The sequence below is a fragment of the Littorina saxatilis genome, linkage group LG17 (genome assembly GCF_037325665.1).
Source record: "Littorina saxatilis isolate snail1 linkage group LG17, US_GU_Lsax_2.0, whole genome shotgun sequence".
NCBI lineage: Eukaryota > Metazoa > Mollusca > Gastropoda > Littorinimorpha > Littorinidae > Littorina > Littorina saxatilis.
The window spans coordinates 27,896,271-27,903,633 of record NC_090261.1 but is presented as its reverse complement, the minus strand read 5'-3'; the positions used below and the strand labels follow the sequence as shown (position 1 = coordinate 27,903,633).

Below are 7,363 nucleotides of genomic sequence, written 5' to 3'. Positions count from 1 at the left end.
TTGGGGGGGGGGGGGGTTACAATCCAGATATTTACCAACAGAAACTAAGAGAAAACAGGGTCTTAGAAAAAAGAGGGAGTCTTAAATCAGGGCTACGAGGGGGGAGGTGGTCTTACAGTGGGGTCTTGAACTGGGTCCTATATTGTACTGAGGGTAATTCTACGGATCGTGCCCTTGAGTGTCATCCCATTCAGTCCCTTTCTCTCCTTCTCTCGTTTCAGCTTGTCTGGTCTATATGACGTTCAAGCGGCTAGGGCAAAGGACAGTGTCCATCCACCTGTCGTCTGCTTGTCACCTTGGGGAGTGCATCCTGTTGCTGCCCCCGAGGACGGAATAAGGCTGTGTGATTGGGTGAGGCACTCCTAGATGGACTGATCAGTTACACGTAAAAAGGGTGATTGTGTTTCCAATGAGATCTGAGACTCAACGCATGCGGTGATCCGAAGCGCTATACTGATGATGATGGAATATGAGAGTATGGTTTTTTTCTCTCTTCCTGTGAATGTCTAGATAAAAGCCTATCAATAGTGCCTTCAGAATCATGGTAGATCTCTCTTCTTCTTCTTCTTCTTCTTCTTCTTCTTCTTCTTCTTCTTCTTCTTCTTCTTCTTCTTCTTCTTCTTCTTCTTCTTCTTCTTCTTCTTCTTCTTCTTCTTCTTCTTCTTCTTCTTCTTCTTCTTCTTCTTCTTCTTCTTCGTTCATGGGCTGAAACTCCCACGTTGACTCATGTTTCTGCACGAGTGGACGTTTACGTGTATGACCGTTTGTACCCCGCCATTCAGGCAGCATACACCGATTGCGAGGGAATGGTAGATCTCGAAATACTTTTCAAATTGAAACGGAATTATACGAATATGTTCTATTCTCCTCCCCCTCCCCCTCCCCCTCTCTCTCTCTCTCTCTCTCTCTCTCTCTCTCTCTCTCTCTCTCTCTCTCTCTCTCTCTCTCTCTCTCTCTCTCTCTCTCTCTCTGGCTGCTCCGCCTGGCGTCTGGCATTATGGGGTTAGTGCTAGGACCGGTTGGTCCGGTGTCAGAATAATGTGACTGGGTGAGACATGAAGCCTGTGCTGCGACTTCTGTCTTGTGTGTGGCGTACGTTATATGTCAAAGCAGCACCGCCCTGATATGGCCCTTCGTGGTCGGCTGGGCGTTAAGCAAACAAACAAACAAACCTCCCTCTCTATCATTCTGTCTCTTACCAACGTACAGACAAGAAAAGAAACAAAAACTAATATGCTTACTGGCTCACAAACAAGCTTTCGAAGAGAATATCACAGGTGAATTGACATATTGACTTTCTCGTGAAGACGTCTTCAAGCAACATAAAGACTGATCATATTGATTTAACTGTGTGTATACGAAGAAACTGTGTGAATTCACATTTGTTCGCTTACGAAAGATTTGTGCAAGAACAAGAAAAGGGTAAAAGATGAGAAGAAAAAAGTAGTTCATTTTACCTGAGTTTCTACACATTGTCATACCGTCACATGAACACAATAGGTGTGAGCAACTTGCGCCTACATGCCTGATGTTTTTTTGTGCACATTCTCGTTAGCGCTTCGCACGGCGAATATGCGATGACAATTCTAGCAGAAACCAGATACACTTCCAAGTACTTCAACGTCCTAGGCTTTGGAACAGGCCGTTCGATTTCAACATAAAAGTCGTGTTGGTGTTGAAACCTAGAAGTAACTTAAAGAACTCGCGACTTCGCTATTGCCTTCAATGAGTGAAATATTGTAGATGTTGCTTACTTCTGCTGCCGAAAGAACAATACAGTAGTGGTGGAGCCTTAGGTATGGGTTTTTAAGAATCGAGTATAGTATCATGTGCCCTTTGTGTATTTATAGTACAGTAAGATTTATCAACTGAGCATGTGCTGCTGTGTACAATGGAAAGAAACTGAGAACAACGGGGTAAACAGACAGAAAGAAAATGTCAGAATAGGGGAATAGAGTCTGATAAGACGTTGAAGGTGGTAGGAAATTGACGAAAAATTAACAGACAAAAGGAAAGACGTCCGAAAAAAGAGGAACGTTTACATAAAATCAATGGAAGACAAGAAAATGATTTTTTTTGTTTAAGAAACAGGAAGAACAAGAAATTCCTCCGAGGTAGGAAAAACACCCCCGTCCTTACCATTCTCACTGCCACCAACTGAGAAGGTTATTTCCCTTTGACCATTAATATGTCCCTCTATAAGTCCTTGTAGAATCTTAATCCACCAATAACTCCCTAACCGTGTGTTTGACTGGTCCCAATTTTTGTAAGGACCGTCTCAGGAATGTATAGAACCTGTTCACCAAGTTTGGTGACGATCGGTCCGTTCATTCTTGAGATCTATATGCGAACACAAACACACAAACAAACAAACAAACAAACAAACACATCGACCGAATCCTATACACACCCCTATACCGGGGGTGTAATGAAAGATGTCAAAGGCACACTCCTTCTGGTGAAAACGGTTTGACTCAACTTTAAATGTTGTATGATTTTTATTTAAAAAGCCACTAGTGGATTTTACGAAATAGAGTCCTCTAAACATATCCACTGTGCTCAGAAACTACCAAGATTTTTCTTTGTGTGTGCATGTGACCAAGTGGAGGGATAATCTTATCCCATAAAACAAGCTTGTGCAGAGGGAGGTTTAGACGAACTGCTTTCACTGGAAAAAGTGTGCCTAAAAAGAAAAAAAAAAGGAAAAAAAGGGGAAAAAATGAGAAAAAAATGAAAACTATGGAAGATATAACAACGGTAGTTTGAAACAAACAGAAAAACAAAAATCATGAAAAATATGAAGGAAGAAGATGAAGGGGAAAAAGTTGTGAAAGACAAAAGAATGGTGGTTTGAAAAGGAGAGAAAGAAAGAAAAACAGCCATTGAAGATGTCAAGAGTAAAGCATATATATGTCGTAGTTGAGCCGTTGAAAAGGAACATGATGTGGAAACGAAAGAAGACGCAGGTCTATCGAGATGAGAGCAAGTCATGATATTGCACGATGTGAAAGTCCCACAAAAACTACATGTACAATGTCTTAGTTGGCTTTTACACTTCACAGGAAGCTGTACTTTACAACAAGCTCTACGACAGAGAGAGCGAGAGAGAGAGAGAGAGAGAGAGAGAGAGAGAGAGAGAGAGAGAGAGAGAGAGAGAGAGAGAGAGAGAGAGAGAGAGAGAGAAAGAGAGAGAGAGAGAGAGAGAGAGAGAGAGAGAGAGAGAGAGAGAGAGAGAGAGAGAGAGAGAGAGACAATGACAATGACAATGACAAATTCTTTATTAACGAGGGTAATGGCATAAGCAAACAGGTGCTTTTTTACATCCAGCCCTCAGAGAGAGACTGAGAGAGAGAGAGAGAGAGAGAGAGAAACACAGAGAGAGATAGAGAGAGAGAGATCTAGAGAGAGAGAGAGAGAGGGAGAGAGAGAGAGAGAGGGAGAGAGAGAGATAAAAAGAGAGATAGAGAGAGAGAAAAAGAGAGAGAGATAGGGGGGTGAAGAGAGAGACTGATAGGGCCGGGAGGCAGACAGACGGACAGAGAACAAAATACGTAGACAGACAGACAGACAGAGCCATAAAACATGTACACGCAGAGAAATAGACACACTCAGAGACACACAGACACAGAGAGACAGGAGGTCCGAGAGACACAGACACACAGAGACATGAACACTTACAGAGTGGAGGAAAAGGAGGGGATGAGAATCAAAACAAAGTTACTATGAAACAAAAAGGCACGTTCGGTGCAACTGAAACTTTAACTTCAATGTATAACTCAGAGGCACAACTCACAAACAATATTTCCCGTACCATCTGACTCCCTAAGAGTAATCGTCATCAAACGCAGTATGATCCAGCTTAGGTCTACCAACATGTGACAGCCGGTTTCGCCCTCGGGCTTGGGGAATATTAGACGGAAGACAATTAAATTAGCCTGCTATCTCGTTTGCATACTAGCTGCCACGTTTAGGGGGAAAATGAAGCTACATTATTGACCCATATGCCTACACTGTTGACACTCTTTTGGTGTAAGCAAGTGAGGCGACAAACCGGAAGCGATGATTCGAGGTTTGATGTATATTCAAGGTCTCAGTTACAGCAACACCAACAACAACGACAAAAACAGAAACTAAAACACAATTGCAACAAGACGAACAACAACAGAAACAAAATAGAAGAAACAAACTAAAAAATATGTTGACAAGAAAGACAAAGGAAAACAATGTTGCAAGGATATGCCAGATAGAGAGATATTTATACATTTCGCGCACTTGTCAAAGTTGGAATGCGACTGTGCAGTAACTGTATACACATCGGAAGTGTCATATTTAACCGGAAGCCGTGTTGCTGTATCATTGTGTACAATTCCGACGCCAGGGGTATGCATAATGCGTGCATTTATAAGCTTTATTTTGCCATAGTCGTGCATTTGTTATCATACTCGTGTAGAAGGACTGTCTCTTTCACAATATATCTGTCCGTCTTTCTGTCTATATGATGTGTGTATTATGTTTGTTTCTGTCTCTCTGTCTCTCTCCTTCTGTCTTACTCTCTCTTTCTGTCTCTCGTTGTCTGTCTAGTGTCTGTCTGTTTCTCTCTATTTTTGTCTGTGTCTCTGTCTTTCTGCCTGTCTGCTTGTCTTTCTCCTTTTGTCTGTCTGTCTGTCTGTCTGTCTGTCTCTCTGTCTCTCTCTCTCTCTCTCTCTCTCTCTCTCTCTCACTCTCCCCCTTTTGTCCTTGAAATGACCGATGTCTAGTTAAAAATCCATTAAAATGAGATGGCAAGGCACTTTTCTTCTAATCGGGTCACTCTCAATAGATCACTGACAAATAACCGCTGCTCAGCGAACGCTCTAAGGAACCATATTTCATTGGAAATATGCATGCAAAACGATCAATATTCCTACATTTCATACGGCTCTACAGCGAATTCAATTTGTGCCAAGAGACCTTTTACAGATGAATACGCAAGAAAGCATTAAAACAACTTTGTGTGCAATATATCATGAGAATTTAACATTTCTCAAAGGAGAGTGGAAAACAGAAAATGACGGAATGGCTCGCAGAATGTAAATTCACATATTTCATCCCAAACAATGACCCAAATTAATGTAACCTATGACACAAATACCATGACAGTGAGAGAAAACTCCACCAGGCTGTTACTTAACAGACAAGGAATGAGACAGAACACACACACACACACACACAAACAAACACACACACACACACACACATACACACACACGCACACATACGCATGTACACACACGCACACACACACACACACACACACACACACACACACACACACACACACACACACACATACACACACTCTTGCATAGCGGGAGAGATAAATACAGTAAACAGGTATTATTATTAAAGATAAATGAAATCGACAAATACATAAAGACAGAGAACCAGAATTAGTGTGAAACAAGTTAGAAAAGACGGAAATTATTCAAACGAAACCCGAGAGACAAAAACATTAGAGGAATACTGCGTTTACAGTTGCACATAACTTACAACCAAAACACAAAAAGCGGTCAAATTCGAACTTTTTTGTAAAACATAATTTTAGGTAGAACCTCTCATAGACGTAACCAAATTAGCTAGAGGTAATTTCATTACTAAATAATATTACGTCACTGTCTCCAACTTGTGTTAAATTCTGTTTCAGAAACATATTAACAGTGGTAGTCGGAAAATCAAAGAACCGCCTTTCTTTAAAAACAGTTCCCAACGGTTAAATAGAAAGGATATGGAATGGATGATTAGTTTGTTCAAAGCTGAAGAAAAAGAACTCTGTAATTCAATAGAAAACACTTCTTTCAAGATAATTAAGGATTACAACAAAATAATTCTTTCAAACAATAAAATAAAGAAATAATATACAATTTGAACACGATCTAAAGTAGAAAGCCTGTAAGTATAGTAAAAGCTTACCCCATATAAAAAAAAGGCAGAAGCAAAAAAACACACACAAAACGCGAAGAATGTGTGTGTGTTACTATCATTAAGCGGACAGAAGTAACTAAGTTCTATTAAAACAAATTAAACATGAAGTAGAAAAGAAAATGTGCATCAGGAAGACGAATATATAATAAGGTGATCATATAAAAAGCCAGGAGAGGGTATACCTTAGTTTTTAAAATATAATGTTAAGTATAAAGTACCCGTATTTAGAAGATTTACAATATAATCTAGCACAATGCAACACAATACATTATAATAAACATTATTTATCCAAACTGCGAATTATTCTGCAGTGAGGAAGACAAATCACAATACCGTTTTCTCAATGTCGATGCTACTTTTCAACAAAACTCAAGAAGTATAGGAACGCAAATGCAGACACATAAGGAAATTTCATTTACAAAAGAAAAAAACATGTCAACAATGAAACATATAGACACTGTACGAAAATATACCCAACAGACACAAACATGTCCTACCTTGGAAGAAATTGTGTGGATCTTCCTCGCGTCTAGAAAACTGTAGAATGAAACTATGGAACGAAATCCGATGTGACTGTTTGTTTTCTCTGAAGACAATAACAGAGTATCTAAAGCCTAAACTATGCCGCTGAAGGTTCTTGAAACTTGAAACTCTCGGGTGGCAACTTCTTGGTACGGAATGGTATCAATAACTAGTTTTTTCTTGGCCCTGCTTGGTTATCCTAAAATTGCGGTCCGATGACGACACAAGTCGAGTCCACTTTCACTGACAGGGGGGAGGAGGAAGCAGCTGCAAACTGGTTGATAGGTTTCTGAGTTGGTTGATTGGTTGGCTGGAGTTTGGTTGGAGTTTGGTGATGCAGCACAATGATGAAGTGTCCGCAGAAGCAGCAGCAGCAACTCACAGAGCGGTACACGGGACGAGTTTTGAGGAAGGGACCGACGGTGATGTCGCCAAGCGGCCGAAAAGAGAGAGAGTGACCGAGAGAGGATGCTGGGTATAAAGGCCAAAGTCCGGGCAGTCCTGGTCGTGGGCGAGAGACAGCCGAACGCTCACGCACACACACACACAGATCGCTAGATCCTGTCTGCCTATTCCACCCAGAGACAAACTCGTTGCCTTACAACAACGCGCGTCATCAAAGTCCACGCCCCTCACTTGCTCGAAACTTTGGTCAGAGAAAACTCTGCCAGCCTACTCTGGAACCGGCGACAGGAGCTCGCGCTGGCTTTGACTTCCAGGACTGGCACCCAATGAAAAGCCAGCATACAGCCTCGGCGGCGGTGGCGACGGGGTGCCGGGTATATGCTTAGAGAGAGAATAGGTCTGGAACCTCGGTTGGGGTTTATACGGCGGTTTGGCTTTTAGGATTTTGCTGGGACCTTCTACAGCTAGATATATA

The 7,363-nt window shown here is 41.4% G+C and overlaps 1 protein-coding gene across 1 annotated transcript in view; it reads right to left on the bottom strand.

Moving 5' to 3' along the window:
- LOC138953791 (neuropeptide prohormone-4-like) overlaps positions 1-7,089 on the bottom strand; it is a 171,568-nt gene extending 164,479 nt beyond the window's left edge. The window contains exon 1 of the mRNA XM_070325697.1: positions 6,459-7,089. The gene's annotated coding sequence lies outside the window, so the exon portion shown is untranslated. The remainder of the gene's footprint in view (positions 1-6,458) is intronic.
- Positions 7,090-7,363: the final 274 nt, after the last annotated feature.